Raw genomic sequence first — 12,901 nt, 5'->3', positions numbered from 1 at the left:
TTAAATTTGATGAACTCAAATTTATCTCTGTTTTTTTTTTTCCTTGTTCTTTTGGGGCAATATTTAAAATCTGAGGTATTTGATTTAAAATTTACATATAAAATATCTTAATTCTTAGGACCGTCCTAGAAGACGGGTGCTGTTGTTGTCCCCAGTCTATGGATAGGAGGCTGAGATGCAGAAAATTTCACTGACTTATGAGTGTCAAAGCTACCCAGTGCTGTGGGAGTTCAGAGCATCATGATTGTCCCCAGCATCTATGCTCCTCACCACCATGCTCCACTACTGCCTGGAATCGTTAATGAAAAAGTCTTTCCTTTTTCGGTTTCTTGTTTGTTTGTTTTCTCATTGGGAACCTCATCTCCTCATTTTCCTTTCGATATCAGCGTAGGTTTATTTTAGGTCTCATGTAGGCAGAAGCATTGCTATCAGTTAACTTCTTTATTACTCACTCTCCGGTGATCATTGTTGCTATTTGACCTAATCAAGTCATGCTTAAGTCTTTCCTGCTCATGACACTGAAAAGAGTCGTGACTTACAGAATGCTCAGAGAAGAAAATAATTGATTGATTTTATTTTGCTATCCAATCAAACCAATGAAATAAAAACCCCGGTGTTGACACAGTCGGTAAGCCCTCCAGAATAGGGTCACTGTCTTCCTTGTGTTTCATTTGTTTGGTCACAGTGTCTGGATAGTGACTTGCTGTCCAGCAGTTTTGTGAGGATATGGTGCTCGTGAATCATTGTAAGGACAGAATTTTGAGAACAGACTGTATTGGTCATTTCACGAGGGAAAAGATAATATAGAAATACTGCTCAGATCTATTTTAAAATTAAGATTGGAATGTTGAGAAGAGTTCAAGAAACCATACAAAGATCTTTTTCACTTATTTTAGATCTATCTTAGGCACATTATGATTACATAGCAGAGTAACTTATCAACTAGATTTGACAAGAGGGGTGTATTATTGATTATTTGTTTTAGTTGAAATATTCTACCTGGGAAAAAGTAATCAGTGCCCATAAATGAACAAATATGTTTGTATTTCTATGTAACATGGGAGCAGACTTCATATGTTTCTATATAATATATATGACTATGTGTTTTAATCTGTCTGTCAGTGTATTTATAGTTTTTCAGCAATATTCTAACTTTAGAATTCTTCTAAGAAAATCACCCCCGATTCTAGTGCAGTTTGTACTGTGTATCCTGTCTTATGCATGGGAATCCACTGTCTCCTCAGTGAGGAATTTCCTCCCCTACTGAGGTAGTAGCAGAGTTAAAGGAACTGTGATTTCTAGGCCTTTGCTCTCCATGTGTTTGCATTTGGCTGTCAATCGCGATTTTCCCTTTCTTGAATTTTCATTGTTCAATTAGAATTTTTGAAAATAAGTGTTAATATGTTGTATTTGTCTCCCTAGAAACTTGATGTGTTTGTGCTTTTCAGTTTTCAATTTCTTAAAAATGTAAATGCACTCTTGTTTTTAAGTAGTCCTTTTTCACTAGATATTTGTTTACCTCTTTATAGTTTAAATACATTTTTTCCAATGAATGAATCTGTGTGCATGTTTTAAAAGATACCTTACTTTTTATTTTCCTTATTATAACAATTATATTCATTCTAGAGAATTTAGAAAATAAGGATAAACACAGTAATAACTTAAAAATGGCCTCTAATCTCACCTAGAGATACAGTTGTAAAGTTTCAAATTGAGAATTACAAGTCCTCTCATGTTGTTCTTCTTTTTCAAGATCGTTTTGGTTACTGAGACCCTCGAATTCCCATATGAATTATAACAGCAGCTAATCAGTTTTTGCAGAGGAGCCCACTGGGATTGTGATCGAGACCACGTAGAATATACGGATCACTCTGGGGAGCACTGCCATTCCAAGAGCACTGTCTTCTGATCCAGGAATGTACGTGGCGTGTCTGTCCAGGTATTTAGGCCTTCTTTAATTTTTTTTCAGCAATGCTTTGAGTTTACAGAATATTATTTTACTTTTTTTCTTTGCCTTTATACTGAGGACAAGTGTGCAAGATACCGGGATCAGAAGTGTATTTTAGCCCCGCCCCTTGCTGCCAACATGGTCGCTGCGCTCTTGCTTTGCCTTGTGTACAATCTTGCACAAAATAGGACCTCAGTAACTCTCTCTTGAATGAATGATTATATGATTGAAGGATGATGCTTGAGAGTCCTTGTGATGATTTTTTCCTCCAGCCTTTCCCCAATTCTTAACTATGCCCTTTCCCTTCCTAAACTCCAGCCTGGTTTTCAACCTGCCTGTGACATTGATTTTCCCTGTCTGTAGACTCTTCCTTTCACTGGTTCACGATAATGTTACATGTGGGCTGTGGAAACTTGCTAGATGTCAAGAAAGAGCAAATCCATTGCATGCTAGTATTTTTACAGTGTGGTATTTTTTATCGATTGAAATTAAAACAGGCTGACCCCCTGAGCCCTCCCGTGAGCTCTTTTCACTTTCCTACATCTGATACTGCTCTGGTTGCTACATGTGCCCTTCCCCCAGCCTTGGTTTTTGGGTTGAGTAAGTCATCATCAGTGGACCCCTCTCTTTAAAAGATGAAGAGAACATTGTCTCCTTCTCCCTGGTTGGGGACTTGGATGAGATGAGATACCAGATAAAGAATGGAGCTCCACCTCATTCTGACACCCGCTCTTTCCGTTCTTTTCTCCAGAGGAAAAGAGTACACTTCAACAGTATAAAGACTGATTGTGAGCTAATGAGATAGACAAGACAACCGAAAATTTATTAAATATCCTTTCATGCCAGAAACAAATGTATTATACACACAAAAAGCACACAAAGCACGGTAGTACTGTGGTTACAAACATGGGTCTGAGATCGAGTCCTGCTCTGGAGTGACCAGTCCTGTGAGATGGAGAACTGGTAGGTCGGCTTAGGCTCTCCAGGACTGGTTTTCTGTCCTGCAGTGATGGGGCTCGCTAGGCTTCCCTCCCCCTTAGAGGTGCTGTGGGGTGTAACTGTCACGCGTGCACAACTGCTCGTTCCTCGTAAGTGCAGGATAGCATAGATTTTGCGGTGATGGCTTTATGACCGCCCCGTGTAGACTCTCAGTGCTCCAAAGGGATGCCTTGTGGTTTGGAGATGAGATTCTCATTTCTGTAAATACCCAAGGATTGTGGTATTGGGCCCTGCTGATTTGAATCTATTCTTTAGAAAGTACATATTGTAGATATATTTTTCAAGCATGTGTGCTTTATTTCTTTTATTATTTATAGTTCTACCCTCTCATCTCTTGGTGTGACTTTTCATGGAATCCAGGAAACAGTCCTAAGCTACCTGCCTCTTCACTCTTCTCCGTGGTGGATTTCTTCCCTGACTAGAAGAGGGTTTTGCACAGGAAATTTTATTTGTTCCCCTTTTCCTGGAGTCTCTCTTTCGGTCTGCCCATCTCTCACCTGTTCATCTGTCCATTTATCTACCCACTCATTCTTCTGACTTGTTCCAAAAAGCATTTCAGGCAGCTTACAGAAGAACAGATACCAAATAAACAGGTTAGAAAATTGGGCCAAGTTCAAACTGTGAGGCTAGGAGGCGAGCCTGTGTGATGGTTGCAGCCATGAGACACACGCCTCTGCCCTGTGACTTATAAGATCGACAGCATGAGTGTACCTGATGCTCCCAGCAGACACAGGGTAACAGGGTTTGTGGGAGATGCTCACTGGCTGTGAAATAAATAAGTGGCTCAGGAGAAGCCCAACCTTTCCAGCTACAAAGGCTTAGGAGAATATTTTGAGTGTCTTCCAAAATCAGGGTATTGCATTGTTTCTTTTGTCAGAGTTCTACGTATAGTTGGTTACATTCTATACCTGGAAATTTCTCCAGAACTTCTTACCAAGTGAGTGCCATTGCTCGGGAATGAGGTGGTTCTGCTCATTGACGGGGGTTGGCCAGAAACTGAAAATGACAGCTTCAAAGGAGCCTGGGATTTGTCAGTTTTGTTTTGTCAGTGCTGTAGATTTCAAGAAATGCTTTCACACTTTCTCTCCATCTGAGGCGGCAGCGTGCTCTCTTAGCAGCATCAGGAGCTCAGAGCCACGGGATGTTGGGGGCGGACTGCAATGCTGTCAAGACAGCCAAGCTAGTCACTGCAGGCGTGGTCCTTTCACATAGTGCATTTCATGTTCTATAGTAGAAGGTTTCAACAGGGAGTTAATTAACTGAGTTAATTAACATTTAATAAATATGAAGCTTTGATGAAAAGTCTTTTATAGGCAGAATATAAGTTGTGAACACTTTGAAAACGGTTTCATTACAGAAATTTCAGTAGGGAAGATAAACAGTTTATCTTATTTATGCCTCTCTTTTAAAGTAACACAGAAACAAGGCAGAAAAGGCAGAGGAAGATTTCTGTTATTCCTCTCGGCTTGCTGGTGCCCTCACATCCAGTGGCATCCATCCAGACACCAACACTGACACTGGCCATGCTCAGAACTACCTCAGCCCTGAAGACACAAGTGACAAATAGAAGGGGGCCGCGCCCTGTTACAGCAGGTGCTCTCACTTTGTGGGTCCTTATGTAACTGCGCGGTGTTAATCAGGATCGCCCGTTCTACATTGTGTGGCGCTGCTGCGGTGTCTCCTAGTTATTTGTTTCTGTAAGTACTCGTGTATTATTCTCCAATGTGTGTTACTACACATCTAAAAATGCTTTTTACAGATGAAAAATAATGTATATTTAATATAATAAGTCTGAAAAAAGGGACAAAAGAGGCTATCCAGGTCCCACTACTCAGAAATAATAATGAACACTTTAACATCTACTTTCTGTTCTTTTCATCAGTGTGTATCAGCTCTCTCATAAAAACCAGTGAGCACTCTGTACCTGTTTACTGTGTGGAGACCTCCATTTTCCATTTGGCTTATTACATGTTTTTCTACAATTTTCTATCTCCTCTGGCATGATTTTTAATGACCAGTATAGCATTATGTCTTGTGGAGGCATTGTCCATTTTACTTCGGACTTAAATAAACTTTTAAATTCCAAGTGTACTTAACTGAAATACTGAAAAGAGAACTGTGGTGGTACCGAAAGGCCCCTAAATCCCTTCCCCTTATTTCCTGAGTGTAAAAGCTGTTGCCAATGTGGTGTATATATTTCATGACCTTTATGCCTTTGACATATATATATACACATACATAAATACATACATATGAGAAATCTATGTATATGTGTGTATATATGCTTTTTTGAAAAATAAGGCCATACTATATGTTTTCTGCAGCTCGCTTTATTCACTCAGGGGTATATAATAGACGTCCTTCCACTCCAGACTCGCCCGGTCTTTTCAGATAGACTGGAGGGGTCTCCTGATGTGCAGGTGTGGTCTCTTTTGCAAGGACACCATTGGTGGGAGAGTGCTGTGGACAAGGCCCTGGGCCACGGGGAAACGCCGGCCCCCTCAGTGCCCACAACTCGCCGTGATTTACCGCATCATTGTCTTGATGGTGGACACTTAAGTTTTCTCCATTTTCCACTGTCAGAAATGATGTTTGACTGGCATCTTTCTTTAACAGACATTCCTGTGATCTTGTATGAGCATGCCTTTAGTTAAGTCTTCTGGAAATTTAGTCCCTGGATGTGACATTTATGTTCATCACAGGCTACTTTCAAGTGACTAGAAATTCCTTCTCCAGTGTGGAATGAAAAATGTAGAATTACTTATGTAACCAATTCTCTATTGCTGGATATGATTTCACTTCAGCTTTTCTTCCCACCAGTGTAACCACTACATCTATTTGAACTGATTTTTTTCTAAACGAAACGATTCCTAGAAGTGGGGTTGAATCAGTGTGTACACACGTTTTCAGAGTTTACATATCCATTGACATGTCATCCTCCAAAAAGGTCGCTCACAGTTTTTTCTCCCACAGATGGACACTAGCTACAATATCTTTTAAAAATATTTACCAATAAGATGAGCAAAAGTGCTTTTTCATTGTTTTAGTTTGCATTTGATGACCAGTGAGGTATTGAGCATTTTTCACTCATTAGCCATCTGACTTTTTAAAAGTGAATGATCCATTTTGTCCTTTGCACAAATTTAAGTGAGGAAGCTTCTTTTTGATTTGTGACAGCTCTTTGTATGTTATGAACATTAATCCCTTGTCTTCATCAACATCTATCACAGAGTTTTTCCTTGTCATTTCTTTCGTTTCATTTTGTTCAGTAGGTTTATATTTGTTGTGGCTCAAAATATTCTTAAGATAGTAAATGTCTTCCTTTTGGGTTTTATCTTTGTTATTATTCTTAGAAATACTTTCTTATAATGGTATAAATCTCTTATGTAGGTTTATTTAATGTCTAAGATGGAGATGATAATAGTACTTGTTATAGTGAGGAGAAGTTGAATTAATGTGAGCAAAGAGTTGTATTTGCTGTTATTAGTATTTTAATATTTAAACCACTATCTGTAATTTTTTTTGTGGTCATTATGACAGGAATAGAATTTGTTCTTTCCAGGTGATACTCTGATTGTCCCAGGACAATTATTGAATTCACAATTTGCTCTTTGATTTGAAATCCCACATGCAAAAAATACTTATGTACACTAGAGTCTCTTTTTGAGCTCATGCTATATTTCTGTCAATCATACTTCCTTACTCCAGCGCCATATCTTACATATTGTAAAAATTAATTATTATCTGACAGTGCGATATTTTTTTGTTCTTTTCTTCCATCCCAAACTTTCTTGGCTATTATTATGACTTTATTATTCCTAAAGAATTCTAAAATATTTTGTTCAAGTTAAAAAAATTCAGATAAGAGTATTCATGGGATTTTTATTAAGTTTTGAATTATTTTTAGGAGAACTTCCATATTTACAAAACTGTTTTCCTCCATGCAATATGTTGATGTCTCTATATTCACACCTCTTATTTACCCCTCAGTACAGTCCTGTAGTTTTCTCCATGTACAACATGGGCATTAATTTTGAGTTTATTCCAGATTATTGTTGATGTTTTTCTTAATTTTGTAAGTGAGAATTTTTTGCTATTATATTTTTTAACTGTTTAAACTGACACCTAGGAAGGCAGATTCGGTTTGTAAATACTCACTTTGTAACAAATCATTTAAAATTGTAAGTATTAAGTAATTGTTCCAGGATCCTTTCTTTTGTGTTTTTAAATATTTGTTTCCAATATTATCAAAATGGTCATAGCTAAGAAGTATAGGTGTGGAGACTGATGGAGAGAGGTAGTGTGGCTCATGTACAAACTGTGAGCACTTTCATGGCTGCCTTTAGGCTGGAGAAGCCCCAGAAGAGCCCAGGTTAGACCAAGGGTGGCTTTGTATGCACTTGAAAGCCAGCTTTCCTACCTGTATGGTGAAGCCTGGTGGGCGTGGCAGGTAGATGATCAAGGTCTGATCAAGGTCATTGGCTGCACAGAGCACTGTGTGAGAACTGGAGTCCATCGCCATGGGAAATGCTTGGTGCCAGGAACACTGCAGGGGAGCTGGGGAGTCTGTTTGTTAAGGATTTTCCAGTCCTGGGAGTTGGAAGATCAGACTCTGCATTCAGATCTGAGTTTGAATTCATCCTCTCTTGTTTACTGGTCCTCTGACTTTTGTCAAGTTATCTACCCTATTTGAACTCCTATTTTCTTATCTCTCAAAATAGGAGAATTACGGCCTGCTGCTAGACTGTTTGATCAGGATAAATGATTTGTTTCTATAAGATGCCACGTACAGTCACAAGCTCAGTGAGAAATGGGCTGTCACCTCTTCATCTGCAACTCAGTGCTCGACAGGACATCGGGGCAAAGCCAGTCCGTAATTTGTTTGTGATGCAAGTAGGAACAAAATTAATGTCTTGCCTTTCACTTGCAGTATTCTTACTCCTTTGCTTCATTTACTTCTTTCCTCCTTTCCTTTCCCCTCCTCCACCAAAAGATCCTGAGACTCTCTCAGAACACTTGATTCAAATTACTTTAAAGGGTGTCTCATCCTCATGAAATAACAGTAACTTAAAAAAAATCTGTACAGATCCCAGACGTCATTGTATTTGATTTACACACACACACGCACACCCACCCACACACACAATCAGCCTACCTACCACTTGCTGAGGGAGAAGGACCAATTTTTCTGAGTTTTCATTCACTGAGCGTGAGAGCAAAGTCTCTTATGCAGACTTTCACCTTGCTTAGTGCATGGTGTTTTTAATTGGATTTCTGCTTTGTGGCCATAGAACTATTCTTATAGAAGAGAGGATGTGGAGACATAGACATTCTGCTGAGATATTGGTGTCAAAATATTTGAATTGGAAAGGACTTAGGACAGCATAGAGTCGTAACATTTTATGGGTGAGAATCCATGATGGTGTAACTTGGACAAGAACCCGGGTCTTCTGTCTTCGTGTCCACGTGGATGAAGAGGCAACAGGGAGGGAGATGGCAGGGATCCTTCTTGCTTGAGTTCCAGGGTCTTGCTAGTTTTCATTGCTCAGCTGTCTTTAGTTTAGGTCCGTGTGGCCTCTCATGGGAAGGTCAATCTGTCCTGAAAGACTGAGTTTCTAATCAGCAAAAAGCACTGGACCCATTCATATTTCCCAGAGTTTTTCTGCTGTCCTGCTGACAGTTTATATAAATGATACCTAAGAAACTACTGGATATAAAATCCTTATTGTTATCATTTGCCCTCAAGTTCCATAGGAATGGGGTGCTGTCTCAGGCTGTCTAAGGCTAGATCTGAACAAAGATAGGGTGATAGGCTGTGCTGCTGGACCCTCCCCAGTCGAAAGGGATTTCCACCTTAGTTTTTAGAATCAGACAGATGAGTTCAAATCTTGCCTTTACCAGTTATTAGCTTTGTGAACTTGGGGAAGAAACTGTACTTGTTTGTGTCCAATTTTCTTTATCTGTAAATAAGTTCAGTATTTATTTTAGGGTTTTTGTTTTAGAATTGAATGAGCTAATTTCCTCATTTATACCTAAAATACTGATCGCGTGGTTCTATGCTGGTGCCTTGGTAGAAGATTACTAAGGGACTCAGCAGTGAGAATGCAGGTGGGGGACCCGTGGATCATAGAGCTTATATTCCAGGATATGCTTGTAAAAAACTGGATGTGCAGTGGATTTTTAGTAAATGTCCATTCCTTTCCTTATCCACATTGATTGTGTATATATCTTTGTACAATATATGAACAATTTTTTATTGCAATTTAAATATCTTTGTAGTATTTAAATTATGTAGCTATAACAAAATACGTGAAATAAAATGATTTGTCTTTTATTTTCTTTTCAATATGCAAAACAAAATAAAATAGAAAAGAAAAAAAGGTTTTGAAGGAGTAGAAATAATTTTATTTCTGTGGAATCAATTCCCTATGTTAGGTTTTTTAGTTGTGTTGTTAAACAGCATATAAAATTGATAGGTTGTGACTTCAGTGTTGATAGCTAAGTGAGTGTAGTTTCTTTTTGTGGTTGTCTTTGATGAATTATTTGAACTAGATCATAAATGATGTGCATGTTACATATTGGAAACGAGGAAAGAGTGGAGACATACTACCTCCAATGCAGTCATCTTGTTACCAAGTCGAAACTCGTACTGCTTGCTGTATGACAGGCCAATAAATCGGGAGATTGAGGTGTTGGAGCAAGGAATAGTGACTTTATTTGAAAAGCTGGCAGACCCAGAAGATGGCTGAATGACATGCTGGAGAACCGTCTCCCCCAAGTCAGAAATCAGTCCGCTTTTATACTAAAAAGGGGCGGGGATGTGGTTGGTTGTTGCAAACTTCTTGCGGTACGAATTGTTTCTCCTTGGAATTCTTTGTTCTTGCAGCTGTCCACGTGGGTCAAATCATGGTGCCCCTCTTAAACCTCCAAAAAAAACCAAATTTGATTTTCTATTTTGCAACTTGCCATCTCAACATAAGTGCAGAAGAGTTAACATCGTGAAAGATCAGAGCCCGGAGAATAGGCTCTCCTGGATATTTCAGGCTAAAGGCAACTTTCTTTTACAAAAGGTACAGAGCTACCAAGTCTGAGCCTAGAAAACAGCAAAGGTTTAAAGCCAAATGAACAGATCTAACATGCAGTCAAATTTATTCTTTTCTATTACAATTTCTTTTTCCACCACATAAATAATTTTAGTAAGAAACATGAGCAATTTTTTACTTTTGCTTCTTAGTAACGGATAAGTGGGCCAAATACATTTATGAGAGCAGGGATGCTGTGTGGGCATTGGGGTCACAGCAAACTCTTGTTGGGGGTGGTCGACTCTGCAACATGTCTGATGCCCCGTGGGTGTTGGTGAAGGACCCCATAACCAGGGGCTCTCTTCAGGAACCAGCATATGGGCATTGACCTCTGGAGACCTTTTTCAGCTGCCGGAAATTTTTTCAGATAATGTGACTGAAAAACCACTTCAGCTGGTGATACTTAGGGAATAAAGGAAGAGGAAAAGGGCTTGGATTAGATTAGAAGAGAAGGACAGAATATCAGGGAAACTGGGGGCTTGGCAGTGGGTCCTTGGGAGAGAGGGGAGCAGAGGTGGGGAGGGGCATGGCTCTGGAACCAGCTCCTGCACCTGTCCCAGGGCCCAAGTCACACAGCTTTAAATTGGCCTAGGACGCTTTCCTGTCTGGATGTCACCCTGGGCAGAACCTTGAGAATCGAAGGTAAGGGGTGGGCAGCACTCACATAGGGGATCACTGAGGACTTCGTTCAAGTCCACGGTGCCTTTTCTGGTCATGTGTCTTCACTTGCCCTTTATCTTAGGATCTGAGGAGCAGGAGCAAGGAACGCAGGGAGAGATTCAGGAAGACATCTGACTGTGTTAAGAGACGACAGTCACAGCCACACGGGGAGCGAGGACACTTGCAGCAAAGTAAAACGACTTCACAACTATTGCATCAGAGCTGCAGGTGTGAGAGAGCCTAAGCCTGTCTCAGAGTGCAGGGGACAAGTGGAAAGGAATGGTAAATTTCCACTGACAGTTGAAATTTTGTTAAATAGCCTGCTACTGTTGCTTGTATCACTTGAATGAATGCAGGCATATTTCTATGGGCATTTATATGTTCACTCAAAACCACCAGCCACTCTTGCCCCCATCGGGGATGGGCTTTCTCAAGCACAGTGTACCTCCTGCTTGGGTGGGCCATGCTGCGGGTCCTCGCCTGGGGCCGGGCTGCTACAGGGCACTGAGTCCCCGAGGCACGGCCTGCGAGACACGACAGGAACACCTCTGCTCTTGACTGAGGGCCTCCGTTTCCCCCTGCAGTGTAAGAATGCTGGTGACTGAGTTAGAAGCATGCTTCGAAGCTGTCCATGTCCTTGCCATCCAGAAGCGGAGCCTGGGAGCTACCGAATTTCTCCAGAATGCGGTTTACATTCATCTTCGACAGGTGAGTTTATGTCCTTTTACAAGTGGAGGAATTACTGCAGTTTTCCTGGAACTTACTCACCACTAGTCCATCTGATTTTTCTGTGCTTGGATTCAATATGGCATGCTAAAAATTCTGGAGTCAGATCTTGAAACCCTGATGAAGAGGATTATTTTATTTCTTTATATGATAGTATTTTACTTTCAAAATTCAGAGTTTTCGGTTCTTTCAAAAATTTTTTGGGGGGTTGGAGAAACAACTTTGCTCTTACCATCTTTGTGACCTGTTGCTTTGTGCCTCTCACCTGTCTTCTGTCACTTCTGAGGTGGTTCCAATTGTGACCCTGTCCGGGTTGTTCATGGTATAAAACATAAAGTCTGTAAAACTACAGTCCCATTTACTCCGAAGACATTCCACAAATACTACTTAAATCTGGGTGTGGTTTTAAGAAGAAAGAATCATTAGAACATGTACTTGCAGGTTGCTAGTGCAAAATCCCCAAATCAATAGTCTAGCACAACATCTAATATCTTTCTAATCTACCTTGGATTTGTATGGATAAGTGAAGCAGTTTGCTAAGAACTCAAGACCAGGGTTAGAATACAGGCTGGTGTAGCTCAGCAGGTCCTCCCAAGCTGATGCTCTGCCAGAGGGCGGGTCCTAGGGGAGAGGGCGTGTCCTCCCCTCCCTGAGCTGACAATTTGATGGGCAAGACCTTCATCAGGTGAAGAACTTGACTTTCTTCTAAGAACAGTGGGTTTGAAATCAGTCCTAAAAGCGTGGGAGTGACAGAATCCCATTTGTCTCAAGTAGGGGAGAGTGGCTTTGGGGCCACTTGGGAGACTCGTGAGTCCAGGTGGGCAGTGTTGGTGGCTTCCACTTGACCGGTGGGATGGTCAGTGGGTAAAAGCGAACAGATTGAAGGCATGTTTAGATGGTAAAAAGGAAAGGATGAATGCTGTCTGTGAAGGTAGGATGGAGGAAGGAACAGGTTTCTGGGTGGATTAATGAGGTAAGTGATGGTCCTGCTGTGCTCTGAGGAGGGAAAGCTGTAGAGGGAGTTCTGGGGGATAACTGATGAGTACAGCTGTGGGTAAAGTGAAAGGCTGTTAGATGTGTGGTTTGGGAGCTCAGGTGAGAGCCAGTAGTGAGTAGGGGGAGGGGAGAGAGACTTTCAAATCAGTTTGTCTTGTGAACATACAAATAAGGATGAGTAATGACACAATTAAAACTTCTATATTCTGTATTTAAAGCCCAGTAACATTTTGCTATATTGACTGCAGAGGTTCTTAATTTTTTTTTAAGAGAAATAAAATAAATAGAAACAAAATAGTGGAGATAATGAACATCTTAGAGTTGATGTGTGTCCTTGTATGTATTTTCATACCTCATCTGTTTATAACCATAATCTACAAATAGATCGCTTGCTTAGCATAAGAGTTAAACAGAGGGACGTGACACACAGTGTTGGGGCTTGAAGCTGATCTTCTCGGGCAAATTAAGTCACCTCTCTGTGCCTTAGTTG

General features: G+C 40.5%; 1 protein-coding gene across 1 annotated transcript in view; it reads left to right on the top strand.

Moving 5' to 3' along the window:
* Nucleotides 1-12,901, top strand: part of LOC141577129 (uncharacterized) — a 177,025-nt gene that overhangs the window by 140,197 nt on the left and 23,927 nt on the right. The window contains exons 25-28 of the mRNA XM_074361176.1: nucleotides 1,754-1,939; nucleotides 4,359-4,644; nucleotides 7,669-10,971; nucleotides 11,274-11,397. The gene's annotated coding sequence lies outside the window, so the exon portion shown is untranslated. The remainder of the gene's footprint in view (nucleotides 1-1,753; nucleotides 1,940-4,358; nucleotides 4,645-7,668; nucleotides 10,972-11,273; nucleotides 11,398-12,901) is intronic.

This window comes from Camelus bactrianus, chromosome 3 (genome assembly GCF_048773025.1).
Source record: "Camelus bactrianus isolate YW-2024 breed Bactrian camel chromosome 3, ASM4877302v1, whole genome shotgun sequence".
Lineage (NCBI taxonomy): Eukaryota > Metazoa > Chordata > Mammalia > Artiodactyla > Camelidae > Camelus > Camelus bactrianus.
The sequence above is the reverse complement of the archived record's forward strand: the minus strand, read 5'-3'. Positions and strand labels throughout refer to the sequence as shown.